This window comes from Dipodomys merriami, unplaced genomic scaffold, assembly GCF_024711535.1.
Source record: "Dipodomys merriami isolate MVZ:Mamm:240054 unplaced genomic scaffold, mDipMer1.0.p SCAF_1244, whole genome shotgun sequence".
Lineage (NCBI taxonomy): Eukaryota > Metazoa > Chordata > Mammalia > Rodentia > Heteromyidae > Dipodomys > Dipodomys merriami.
In genome coordinates this window covers 135,852-150,039 of record NW_027202543.1, presented here as the reverse complement: position 1 = coordinate 150,039, position 14,188 = coordinate 135,852, and the positions used below count along the sequence as shown (strand labels likewise).

The following is a 14,188-nucleotide window of genomic DNA, read 5'->3' as shown; positions in this document are numbered from 1 at the left end:
TTCTTGCATGCAAAGCAAGTACTCTCCCACTGAGTCACCTTCCCAGCCCCATCCCCGTATATTTTTAATACTAGCCACAGCACATTTGGAGCTTTTAAAAAAACTGTAGTTGGCTAATTAGAGTTGAGTACATGGACACCCCTGCCTTGGCTGGCCTTGAACACTGATCCTCAGATGTGAGACCCTTGAGTAAGTACAGTAACAAGTATAAGCTCACTCAGTTTTGCTCATTTTAAACTCTGAAATCGGCTCCCATTTTCTTCTTCCACCTTTCTTTTCATTTATTTATTTTATTCTTGTGTGTGCTGGTCCTGGAGCTTGATCTCAAGGTGTAGGTGCTGTCCAGAAATCATTGTCTTATTTCTGTCATTGGAACCACAGCTCAACACCAGGTGTTTTTTTTTTTCCTCTTTTCGGTGGTTCATTGGAGATAAGAGTCTCATGTAAAGCACAGAATGTCTCAAGAAGCTGAAATCTGATTATCAGTTTGAAGTCAGCCTGCACAGGAAATTCCATGAGACTCTTTACCTCCAATTAGCTGATAGTGATCCCACCAATTAGCTGAGAGTAATAGAACACCAGCCTTGAGTAAAGTAGAACAAATTCAACCCCCATGACTGGCACACACAGCAAAATGTCCCATGTAATTTCCTGCATGGGCTTGCCTTTAATTGTTATTTTCTGATGAGTTCTGGGAAGATGGCAGAGGAGAAGCTGGAGACTAAACAAGCTCTCGCATAGAAAGCAATTTTAGTGTTCCAATGAATAGTCGTAAGCCAGAGAATTACACCAAGTGTGCCATCACAGGACAGAGAGTTAGGCCAGAGAGGGAAAATCCAGGCAAGGAGACAGATAAGAGCACTTGCTAGTTGCCACGGATGCGGCGGCAGCGGTGGCAGCCAGAGCCGCCATACCTGCAACACAGAGAGTCTGGGACTTAGGCACCAGACGCGGCAAGCGAGCAGTTTCTACTCAACACCAGCAAGAACTGACAAGAGGCACACATCTTCATCCTGAAATTCACAGACCAAAGATGACCCAGGAACCAAGACTCTGGCTTGAGTAGAAGCCTGACATCCTCACGCCTTCTCAGGGAGCAGAGGAAGGAAGGCCAACACTCCCCTCTGATTACTGGAGATCTCCATCTTCGATACTGACAAAGCCTGGCTGTGCAGCTAGCTCCAACTCAGGCCTTGGAAGAAAACAAGAGTCATTTAGCAGGTCACAGGAACTTAACCTGACCTGCTAGGCTCAGCTCCTCCTTGGGAAAAGTCATCCAGTTTGGGCCCCCAGCCCCAGGAGTGTCTTTCTTCACTGGGTAAACAGAGCCAGAGGCTGCCCCTCCCTACAGTAGCCTTGACAATGAATTGAAATTCAGTAAACATAAAACCTGAGAATGGCTCCAGGATGGGCTCTGTGAGTCTCACAAGCTATCTCCTCAGGGGAAAGCTACTGTTGGCTAAAAGGCCTCAATTCTACCCAGAATCTATCCTCATCACAGCATCTCCAAACTAGAGGAAACAGTCATCTCCCTCTTTTGTGAAACTCAAAGTAGATCTCTGTCCTATTGAACTAGCCTGGGAGGAAGATCACAAAATCCTTGGTAAAGCAGAGCATTTTTCTGCCTGCTCAAACAAATTTACTTAAGAAACTATCCAAGCCACAGGAAAATCAAACATCACAAGCAGGCCAGATACTCCAACAAGCGACAGGTTATGGACACAAGGGAGATACAGGATCATCCCATCCCCTCAAAAAAATCAAAGATCTCTTTTCTTATAACTTTTATAATTTTTTTCTAAACATTTTTTTTAATTTTTAATTTTTAACTAAAAATTTTTGTTTTCTATTAACTTTTTTTTCTTGCTCTTATAATTTTTATTTAGGGGTTATATGTGTGTATTTTTTTCTGTTTTTCTTTTAAAATAAATGTGCTGTGTTTACCTCTAGAGACCATTTAATCCTTTTTTTTCTTTCCTTCTCCTTCTTTTCACGTTTTCTTCTCTTTCATTCTTTGCATGACTTAATTACTTTTCTCATCCTCACATATACCCGTAGTTGATTATTTGACTTTAGCCCCATTGTGTACACACTTAATCCAGAAATTTATTACTTAATTTAAAACTACTTAGACTTAACTTCCTTAATAGCAGTACTGCCTCTTAATACCTATATAATATTTTAAGGATTTTTATTTTTAAGTTTTCCACATCTCCGTTCTATCCCTCCTGTTCTCTTATTCTATCCACGTTCTTCTCCAAATATTATGTTTTCAAATTTGCATGATTTTTAAGTGTTATACTTCTTAATTTTTAATGTTTGTTTTTCTATTTTTTCTTGCCTTTTTTTCTTTCAGTTTCTTCTTTTTTCTCTGACTACTATCATTTAATCCTAGCGATTTCCTGCTTTGAATTTAGTATTTATGTAAGTTAACTCTCCCACTGCATTTTCACATCCCTTTATGCCTATTTTTACCCACATCTCTCACTAAACCTAATAATTTCTGTCTGCCAAATTCTTCTTTGCGGTTCGTAGCCCATTAATACTTAGTTGTTTGATATTGAATAGATATATCTATTGAACTATATTGTATCTGTAGACTTTTGACTGTACAACTACACACTTTGGTTGATGCTTGCCTTAAAATAGTGTGCAAGCACAAAACTGGTTTATTTTCATCCCAAATGGGCAGAGCAATCCGGAAAAATCAAGAAAAATGGCAAGGCCAGGTATATCAACTCCCACTCATAATAATCCGGGGACAAATCAGATGGCAAATAATCCATAAGAGAGTTCTCAAAAACCTCTACAAATACTACTGGTAAACTAGGTAAATGAAAAGAATGGAAACCTGCAAAGGGCTCTGTATGAGCATGATAGGGAGAGAGAGGAGGCAAAATAAAGAATATCATGAGTGTGAGGAAGCTACTCAAAGATTGATACAGGAATTGCGAGAGTAGCTTGAGCACACTTAAAGAGAAATAAAGGAATTGTGTGAACAGGCTGGGATCAGTCAAAGAGAAAGTCATGAATGGCATGAGCAGGCTGAAAACACTCAAAGAGAACTACAGGAACTGTGTGAATGTGAAGAAGCTAATAAAAGAGTAATAGAGGAATTGAGAGAGTGTGATGAGAATACAGAAAGATCACTAAAGGCATTCAAGGAATTCATGAACAGAGAGCTCAAACAAGTCAGGGAGACCACAAAAGGGAATGCTGAACGGAACCCAACAGAAGGAATATGCGTCCAAGGAAACCATAACCAATCAACTAAGTGATTTGAGAACACCACTGAACACCAAATTAAGAAAGTAAACAAGTCCATACAAGATCAAAAACAAAACTCCAACAAAGATTCTGAAGCCATCAAAGCCGAGCAACTAGAAGGAAAAGAAATAAAAAACAAAGTTGAAAGACTTGATAGTAGGTTAGACCATGCTGAAGATCGAATTTCAGGTATTGAAGATAGCCTAGATATTATAGGGAAAGAACATACAACCATCCAAGACAAATCCAAGAAATATGATAGAGCTATTAAACATTTGGAAGACAACATCAGAAGGCCTAATCTGAGGCTAATGGGTGTAGAGGAGCACCTAGAGACAGAAGTTAATGGTCTAGTAAATTTGTTTAACAGGATCCTAGCAGAGAACTTCCCAAATACACAAAACGATAAGTCTATTCAGATCCAAGATACTTTTAGAACAACAAATAGACCAGATCAGGATAGGACATGCCACAGTCACATTATAATCCACACAGAGTCAATTCAGACCGAGGAAAAGTTCCTTAAAGCTGTCAAGGAGAAAAGATCAATTACCTATAAAGTGAAACCAATTAGAATCACCTGAGATTTCTCAGCAGAGACAACTAATGCTAGAAGAGCCTGAAATGATCTATGCTATGCCCTAAAGACAACTATCAAACAAGAATACTGTAACCAGATAAACTATCATTCATAACCGAAGGTCAAATAAAAACATTCCGTAGCAAAGAAAAATTGAAACAATACATCTCCACCAAACCAGATCTACGAAAAATTCTTAAAAATGTGCTACACATAGAAAACCAACTAGATCACAATAAAGGCCAAGCAACCGCACCCAAACAGAATCCAAAAACCATAGGAAGAACCAAGTAACCACAGCCATCAAGAATGTGGATAAAATGGCAGCAACTCCCAAATACTTCAGTCCTAAATCTCAACATTAACAGACTTAACTCTCCAATTAAATGACATAGACTGTCTACTTGGAGCAAAAAGCAACATCCTTCTATCTGCTCCTTTCAGGAGTCACATCTTGCCCGTAAAAAAAACACATTTTCAATGTGAAAGGTTGAAACAAACTCTGCCAAGCAAATGGCCCTCATAACCAGGCATGGGTTGCAATCCTAATATTAGATAAAATAGACTTCAAATTAAAATTAGTGAGAAAAAATTAAAAGGTCGTTACATACTAATTAAGGGATCTCTCCTTCAGCAGGATATTACAATTCTAAATATCTATTCACCATACAACGGAGCACCCAAATTTCTCCAAGAAAAACTACATTCCCTCAAATCAGACATAGATCCAAAGACGCAGGCCGAAATTTTCTTAATAGAGACCCAGACACACAACAAATCTAAGAAGGTTTGGACAAATGGGATTCCATGAAATTGCATAGTTTCTGCATGGCAAAGGACATAGCTAGCAAGATCAATAGAAAGCCAATGGATTGGGAGAAGGTCTTCACTAGCCATACAACAGACAAGGGTCTCTTATCTGAAATATATCTGCAACTCAAAAAAAAATAAACTCCCCAACAACAAACCTTCAAAGAAAAAACTTCCCAATAAATAAGTGAGCTAAAGACTTAAAGAGAAACTTCCCTGAAGAGGAAAGAAGGATGGCCAATAGACACATGAAGAAATGCTCAACCTCTGTAGCCATAAAAGAAATGCAAATCAAAACAGCATTGAGATACCACCTCACCCCAGTTAGAATGGCTATAATCAAGAACGCTAATAACAACAGAAGCAGTATGGAGTTTCCTCAAACGACTCCACATAAAGCTCCCCTATGACCCAGAAATCCCACTTTTGTTCATTTACCCAAAGGATCACAAACAAGACCATACTAAAACTACCAGCACAACTATGTTTATTGCAGCCTTATTTATCATAGCTAAGATATGGAATCCACCCAGATGCCCCTCAGCAGATGAATGGATCAAGAAAATGTGGTATATACACACAATGGAATTCTATGCCTCCATCAGAAAGAATGACATTGCCCCATTTGTTTGGAAATGGAAAGACTTGGGAAAAATTGTATTAAGTAAAGTCTAGGCCCAAAGAAACATAGGTCTCATGGTTTCCCCTATTTGTAATAACTAGTATATATCTGAGTCAAGCAGAAAAGGTCAGATAAGTTGATATTAGGGAAATGAACCCTAAGATATTTATTGAAATGTTTTTTTCTTTCATGCAATTTTTTCTAACACATTTATAAGATTATTTCTTTGTTGCTTTGTATGTGCCTCCCCCACTGTGTAACACCTGCTTTCACTGTATTTGAGGTTGTTATCATTTGTGGAGGGGAAGGGAAAAAACAAATCGTTCAAATAGTCATATAGGTGGACTCATTGCAACGAGACATACATTATGTCAAAATCGAACTTTACAAATTTGGTGGGGTGGGGAGGAGGGTTGGGTGGTAAGACGGGGAAAGGATGAGATGGGAAGGGGAAACAAAGAAGGAGGCTACAATGCTTTATGAGAAATGTACTCATTGTCTTGCCCATGTAATTGTAACCCGTCTCTACAGTATTTTCACAATTAAAAAAAGTGCTCTATTTAGGAAAATGTTCCATGTAGTAGTGAGAAAAAAGTGAATTCTGAGGCTGCTGGGCGAAATATTCAGTACTTGTCTGTTAAATCTAGTTGATTTAGGCAGTTCTTTAGATCTGCAGTTTCTCTGTTGAGTTTTTGTCTACTTAATCTTAGTGTGGAAAGTGGTCTGTTAAAGGCCCCAACAATTCTTTGTTTTTAATTTTTATTTTATTTATTTTTTTATTTATTTTTGTGAACACACTGTACAGAGGGGTTACAATTACATGGACAGGATAATGCATGCATTTCTTAACAAGCATTGCAGCCTCTTCCTTTGTTTACCCTTCACATCCCTTCCCAGCCTCCCCCCCACCCCCTATCCAATCCTCCCTCCTCCCCTCCCCCCCCAGGCACCACTTGTCTTTGGATCAATTTGAGATTTTGGGGAAAATAGTGTTTGTTGGATACATTTCGGTGATCCATTATTTGTCGAATAGTATTTATTATTGTAATACCCTCCTGAAAGAAAGAATTATCCCTTAATTCGTATGTAGTGTTCTTCTTTATCTCTTCTCACGAATTTTTATTTGAAGTCTATTTTATCTGATATTAGGATTGCAACTCCCACCTGTTTATGGGGACCGTTTGCTTGGTAGATATTTGGTTTGCTTCCTCTCTCTCCCTATCATGTTCACACTGAGTCCTTTGCAGGTTTTATGTCTGTTCATTCACCATGTTTTCCAGTAATATTTATAGAGCTTTTGGGGAACCCTCCTCTGGAATACACATTATCTGTTCTGTCACCTGGTTATCATGAGTGGGAGTTGAGATACCAGGACCTGCATTTTTCTTGTGTTTTTCTGGCTTGTTCTGCCCATTTGATATGAAGTGACACCAGTTTTCTGCTAGAATCCATTTTTCAAGGCATGCATCAACCAAAGTCCTGTAGTGGCCCAGGCAAAAGTACGCAGATATAATCTAGTTCAACAGATACAATCTATTCAACATCAAACAACTATGGATTAATGGGCTAACAACAGCAAGGATGAATTTGGCAAACCAGAAATTATTATATTTAGGGACAAATGTGAGGAAAAATAGGATTAGAAGAATGTGGAGAGGCAAAAGGAGAGTGAATTTAACCAAGTTCTAATCTCAAAGAGGGAAATGGATTGGACAGAATAGTAGGAGAGAGGATAAAACAGACAAGAAAAATGGGAAAAACGAATATTTAAATTTAAAAAATGAATCTTAAAAATTATCTACGTTTAAGGTGATATTGAGAGAAGAAAAGGATACGATGAGAGGAGGGGAGGGATAGAAAGGATACATGAAAAACTAAAAAATAAAGATTCTCAAAAATTATATAGGTATAAAGAGATAATACTGCTATTACAGAATTTAAGGTTAAGAAGTTTTGAATTGAGTAATACAATTCTTGATTAAGTGTGTATACAATGGGGGTAAGGTATTGAAAAATTAAAAATTGATGATTACCATTACTAACTTGCTAACTGCTGATTGTGCTTCTGTAAACTTGCTTACGCTAGCACTGACCCTTCCTTCCCAGAAATGAGTTAAGAAGTTTCAGAGACCAGATGCCGGCCCCAGAACAAGGTCAGTGGTCATAGATAAAGAACAGACAGTACGTGTTCCTCAGTTCCCATTTAGAAATACCCCAGACAGGACCTTGAGATAACGACCACCTGGCAAGACCCCACGCTAAGCCAAATGTCAACCAATCATAGACCTGTAACCATGTAAACCCCCCTTAAACCAACCATGAGCCAATTGTTTTACAAAGAGTGTTACAAAATTTCCCGCTTGGCAAAGTGATTGTTGGCATATATGGTGACCTTTAAATGGACCAATCATGGGATACTTTGTGTTAAGCATTAATCTTGTGGGTTTTTGCCTTTAAAAAGGCTTGTAACCGCTGCTCGGGGCTCTCTGACTGACCGGGGCAGAGAGTCCATTTGCGCAAACGTCAAATAAACTCCTTTTGCTTATTGCATCTCCCAGCCTGGATTCTGAGTTTCTGGGGTGCCCTCCCATTGATGAAAGTATCCTAGGGGATTAGGGTCTTTTGTTTGATGCATTGGCCAGGAACCAGGCGCCCCCAAACCCCAGATTCCAGGACCGGCAAGAGGTAAGATAGAGCTCTTGTCTTGTGTGTTTGTCACTTTCGTTTTGCGTTCTGGGATCCAAATCTGTATTTGGACTAGGGGGAAAAGCAGACGTGCCCAGTACCCTAGTCCCGCCCTGGAGCCCTGCTCCAGGGTCCTCTGAATCTGTATTTGGGCCAGAGGGAAAAGCAGACGTGCCCAGTGCCCTGGTCCTGCCCTGGAGTGCTGCTCCAGGGTCGTCTCGAGGAAGGAAGAGATCCGAGTGTCTCTCTGTTCTCGGGAGTTAAGGCACGGCTGGCCACTCCCATCTGTAATTTCCTTCCTCATGTGTATTCACTTGGTTGCCGCGCGGCATCTGGTTCTGTCTGTCTCTGTTTAGTGTTAATAGTTTTTAATGTGTGTTTTGTATTCTCTATAGAGATGGGACAACAAGTGAGTCCCCTCCTAGGACACCCCGAGACCCTGTCCTAGTTCGTTTGAAAACAAAAACTGCTGGTTCTGTTTTTGTAACTTGCTTGTTTGTCAATTATGAAGCTACCACTGACCACCTGCAAGTGGCCCCAGTTAGATCTCAGCCTTGGGCCTTGGTTCAGGGGGGTCTGAGCATGGGGGAGAACCTGTCAGTCTGAGGGGACGGCTGCTAGGGCTTTTACTTTTCCTTTGCCCCAAGATGACTGGGAATTCTCCTCTGCCTTGGAAGGCCCCTCAGTCAACGTCTGCAGGAATCTAAAAGAAAAATCCTCCGGAGGTGAGTAGGGGGTGTTGAGTCCCCTTGTAAGCGAATGGTGGTGAGATGTGGCCCCATCCACTGAGTCTTGATTTTGTCTTTGTGGCCACTTGTTTGTCTTGTTTACTTTAGTGTGTGTGTTTGTTTTATGTTTTCTGGGGTAGGGAAGTTCTGGGTGAGTGTGGCAGGCTCACTCAGCAGACTCTGGATTCAGCTTGCTGAGTGGGAGCAGCACAGGGTTCCGGTAGGAATGAACTTGGGCCCATTAGTCCCCAACTCAGCCTTCAGTTTTTGTCTATTTCTGTTTTAGAATTGGTACCAGTTTTAAATGTGGATCCTTGTTTTTTGTGTTTATCTGTATTTTTGTTATTTATTTATTTAAACATCTCTGGGAGAATAAAAGTTCCAGCTGGGCTAGTTTGGTTCCCTTCAAGCCTCAGGCTGCATTTTCTCCTTGTGGAGGCTGCCGGCAAGGAGGGTGTAGAAGGCTGTGTGCCTGGTTTGGACTTTTTCAGCTAGTCCTGACAATGTAACAATTTGTGAAGTGCTCTTGTCTAAAATTGGATTAAAAAAATCTGACTAGTTTAGTTTTAGGTGACCCCCTCCCCCAGCTCTCCTCCAACAGAAGGGATTCAAGAGACTAATTAGTGAATTGCCTTGCTAGACAAACAAGCTCTGGGAAAATAAAGCCCAACAAAGATACCTAGTTTAAAAGAAATACTGTCTTAAATTTTTGTTTAAAAACTTTAAAAGGTGTACGTATGACTGATTTTGATTTTTTCGCGCTTTAAGATCTGTGTGAGTGTTTTTTGTGTGTCTGTGAACGTGTTCAAAGATAAGAATTGTCAGCATGCTGTAACAATTGGATGAGTTTAAATTTAAAAATTCAAAAGGTTAATCCTGAGAGTGTGTTTCTATTGATATCTGTCTAAAGGCCTGCAAAGGTAATTTAGGCATTGTTGGGATCATTACAGATAACATTCCTAAGCCATCTAGAAAGATGCTTTTGCAAACCAGAGTGTGACTGTTTTTTGTGTGTCTGTGAATGTGTTCAAAGATAAGAATTGTCAGCATGCTGTAACAATTGGGTGAGTTTAAATTTAAAAGTTCAAAAGGTTATGAGGTTTGGACATTAACAAAAATGTTTAAAAATTTTTCACATTGTTTTAAATGGCTCTTTAAAGTTTCTTTAACTTGCAAATTAGAAAATCTGGTATTTTAAAAAACTAATGTTTTAAATGCATAAGACTGTTTATACTGTAATCAAGTTATCTGGCTTAACAAAAATGCATTGGCTTTTTGGGATCTAGTTCCCTTGGCTAAAATTTGGGGATAAATATTAAAAATTTAAATATAAAGGTTAGTTTAACACCATCAAAGATATTACTTTTTCTGTCTGTCTAAAAACTGTGTATTTCATTCGAAAACCAAGAGATAAGAAAAGGGGAAAAACTTAGAAGCCAACAGAAGACCTATCTTTAGGGGTGAGGGGTGAACAAGCAGAAGTTCAGTTCAGCTGGACATGCATGGTGGGACAATCCCTGGGAATAGTCCACGCATGGTGAAAGAGGGCAAGCTGGCACAAACGCAGTTCATCTAAACCTAAAGAGTCAGATTGTGTGTGTGCCCATTCCATAGAAGTGGCTGAGTGGCCCATCTTTGTTCTCTCTTTTCCCTGCAGATAGACACTGAAAATATGATGGTTAAAATGAGTGATGTGATGATCTGATTAGTATTGCTAAAACTTCCCTTGTGTGTGTTAACATTAAAATTAGGAAGGCCTTAAAAAGAGGGTTAAAAAGTTATTTGTATAATGTGGCTTACTTTCAATTATGTTCTGCAATTAGGATGTTTTTAAAAGTTATAAAGGTGTTAAGTCTAGCTTTTTGGTTCAGTTATGATGATTGTTATTTTCGCATTAAGGAAAAATTGTCATTTGAGTTTAAAAATCTTAATGTGTATCTGTTATAAAACAAGCAGCCAAGAGGTAATGAGTGACACTTGGCCTCAAGATTTCAAGGGATCTTTTCAAAATGCAAATAAAAACTGAGGTATACAATATTAAAAAGAAGATTAAAGGAGACTTAAAAAATAGGAAATGGATTTTTGGATATAAAGTTTAAATGTAAAATTGTTCTTAACATTGGCCTCAATGTACATAAAGAAAAAAGATTAGTATTATCAAAATGATTGCTATTCTAGTTTGCTCTTATAGGGTTTTTTTTTTAATTTTCCAGCAAAGCCCAGAGCAAAGCACAGAGGATTCTTACAAGTTTGTTTGATGTAACTTTGACTCTTAATACGTTTCAGGTAAGAGCATGCTTAAAAGCTACTTCTATGTTGACAGCCTTGTTGCTTTTAATTGGAGTAAGGTGGCCTTTTATAAGACTCATTGATCTGCAAACTGGTTCAAAGCCAGCCCAGGCACAAAAAGGTCCCTGTGAGACTGTCACCTCTACTCAGCCAGCAGAGTGCTGAAAGAGCAAGCAGAGTTGCTTTGGGACTCATAGTGGCAGAGTACTAGCCTTGAACTGTACAGTTGAGGGACAGCACTCAGGCCCCGAGTTCAGGTCGAGCGACCAGCTAAAGGGAAATGCCAATGAGGCATTTATCCCAATGTGGAGAAGACACTCCTAGGACAAAAGCAATGGAGGAACATCTAGAGACAGTAAGCCACTGCTTGGATGGCAGAAATGTCAGATCCTAGAATCATTTCTGTGTGGCCCTTCAAAACTGGTCAGAGCCAGGAGGTCATGGGAGATAGTTTGTAAGCATGCCTAATGTTCATGACTACCTTGTAAGGGACAGGAACTTGCCAGTCCTCTGTGATAGTAAAAAATTAATGTTATAAAATGTGGGGGATAGTTTAAATCTCAACCCCTTTATGTGCCAAAAGCTCTAATTGGCAGCTCTAATTGAGCTGACACTAGTTACATGAAGTTCATCTGCTCAGGAAAAATTTTGTAAACCTGAGAGTGTATTTCTATTGATATCTGTCTAAAGGCCTGCAAAGATAACTTAGGCATTGTTGGGATCATTAGAGATCACATCCCTAAGCCATCTAGAAAGATGATTTTGCAAACCAGAATGCTAAACAAGCTACATTGCTGTAGCCGGAGAAAAGGTCTGTGCAGTTGACAAAAGTTAAATATTGTTCTTAATGACATCTAACCCTCTTTGTAAAATAGGCTAAGGTGATAGGTTCCTGGCTAATTAAGATCAATGCCCCTGAAGTCAGCTTGAAGAAGTTACAGAAGATGGAACTTCGCCCTTCTACCCCCATTTTAAGATCAAGGGTCCATAGTCAGTTTTGAAAAAATGAGGCAAAATAGATAAAATAATTTTTTTTAAAAAGGCATAAAGAATAGTGTTAATAGTTGTCGGTGTGCAAGGTGTGGAGACTGCATCTGTCAGAGATGGCTACAAGACTAAGCCTTCTGAGCCTTCTGTGTCTATTTACAAAAATATCTGGTTAATAAAAAAGTTGTGATTTTGGTAAATTGTCCTGGACTATTGTTTAAAGATCTTAAAAACTAGCAGGATCAAAGTCTGCCAAGCCTATGCAATGTATCCTTAACCAGTCTGTGTAGGAATTTACAGCCCAGCATGAGGTATGACAGTCCCTTGGAGCCACTGAGAGACCCTACTGCTGCTGCTGCTGCTGTTGCATACCCTAATGGGTAAAGTTCGACGACGTCCTGACAACCACCTGGAGAAACTCCTTCCTGATTCCATGACCTGAGTCTGCTTCCTGGTTGACTGCTGCTAAATCTAAGATCTTGTGGGACATTCTTTTGGGTGATATCCAGAAACCCTCTCTTCCCACAGTGGATATTGGGGACAAGGATATCACTGGCTTGCTTGCCTTAGGTACTTCAGTGCATAGTGACTGGAAATCCACTCTATGGTCACAGCCTAGTTTGGCTCTGGTATGGTAATAACCTGAGTGTGTTATCAATGGAAGTAATACTCTTAGCCTTAAAATCTAGCAAGCTTCTCCAGCCCAGTGGTACCTTGAGGTTGTTCTGAGATAACTTGGTTTCACAAGCCACAGGAAAAATTGGGAAGTTTTAAACTGTAGCCACAAAGAAGCTCAAGGAATTGTAACAAAGAGGAGGGTAGTAAAGAGAGTTTTGAGAAAGGAATTGGGGAAAAAATGTCCTCTTTGGAGAAGAAAGGATTTAAAAAGTAAGGATTGTCTTTAAGACAAACCTCAGAAAGTTCAAGTATGTAGCAAATGGTAAAGAAAGCCTTGGAAAAGGAATTGGATAAATTTAAAAATTGTCTTTAAGACAAACCTCAGAAAGTTTAAGTATGTAGCAAATGGTAGGAGTATGTTGCAAATGGTATACTCAACAGATTGGTATCTTTTGTAAAAGAAAAAAAATCAGCACAGTCCATCTATTAGTTCTGAGATCTCAATACCAAGCACTCAGAAAAACTGACACCCCACACTAATTAAAATTAGTCGAGAGAAGAAGGGGGGAATGAAAGATAAAAAATTGCCCATTACCATTACTAACTTGCTAACTGCTGATTGTGCTTCTGTAAACTTGCTTACGCTAGCACTGACCCTTCCTTCCCAGAAATGAGTTAAGAAGTTTCAGAGACCAGATGCCGGCCCCAGAACAAGGTCAGTGGTCATAGATAAAGAACAGACAGTACGTGTTCCTCAGTTCCCATTTAGAAATACCCCAGACAGGACCTTGAGATAACGACCACCTGGCAAGACCCCAAGCAAAGCCAAATGTCAACCAATCATAGGCCTGTAACCATGTAAACCCCCCTTAAACCAACCATGAGCCAAATGTTTTACAAAGAGTGTTACAAAATTTCCCGCTTGGCAAAGTGATTTTTGGCGTATATGGTGACCTTTAAATGGACCAATCATGGGATGCTTTGTGTTATGCTTTAATCATTTTTTTTTTTTTTTGCCTTTAAAAAGGCTTGTAACCGCTGCTCAGGGCTCTCTGACTGACCATGGCAGAGAGTCCGTTTGCGCAAACGTCAAATAAACTCCACTTGTTTATTGCATCTCCCGGCCTGGAGCCTGAGTTTCTGGGGTGCCCTCCCATTGATGAAAGTATCCTAGGGGACTATGGTCTTTCAGTCTAATATTTGATGACGGCATATATCTGAGGATGAGCAGAACAGCAATTAAGTCACACAAAAAAGAAGGAAACAGAAGAAAAATGAAAAGAATGAAAAAGAAAAAAAAAGGAAAAAAGGACCAAAAGGTCAGTAGAGATTTAAACAAAGCACACACACACACATATACACCTAAAATAAAAAATAGGAGGGGAGAAAAAAAGATTAATAGAAAACAATTTTTTAAAAAAACAAAAAAACAAAAAAGGTACAACAAAGAGCTCTTTTCTTTGGGGGTGGGCGCGGAGGGATTAGATGGGAAGATCCTGTATCTCCCTGTGTCTGTAACCAGTCTCTTGATGGAGTCTCTAATCTGCTTGTGTTTTTTGTTTTGCCTGTGGCTAGATTGTTTTCTTAAGTCAATTTGTTTGA

The 14,188-nt window shown here is 39.4% G+C and overlaps 1 long non-coding RNA gene across 1 annotated transcript; it reads left to right on the top strand.

Annotated features, from left to right (window-relative positions):
* Positions 1 to 8,607: 8,607 nt before the first annotated feature.
* On the top strand, positions 8,608 to 13,555 carry LOC138823891 (uncharacterized). Its single transcript, XR_011370944.1, has 3 exons — positions 8,608 to 8,689; positions 10,906 to 10,978; positions 12,250 to 13,555. It is a non-coding gene; the product is annotated as an uncharacterized lncRNA (long non-coding RNA).
* The last annotated feature ends 633 nt before the right edge of the window (positions 13,556 to 14,188 follow it).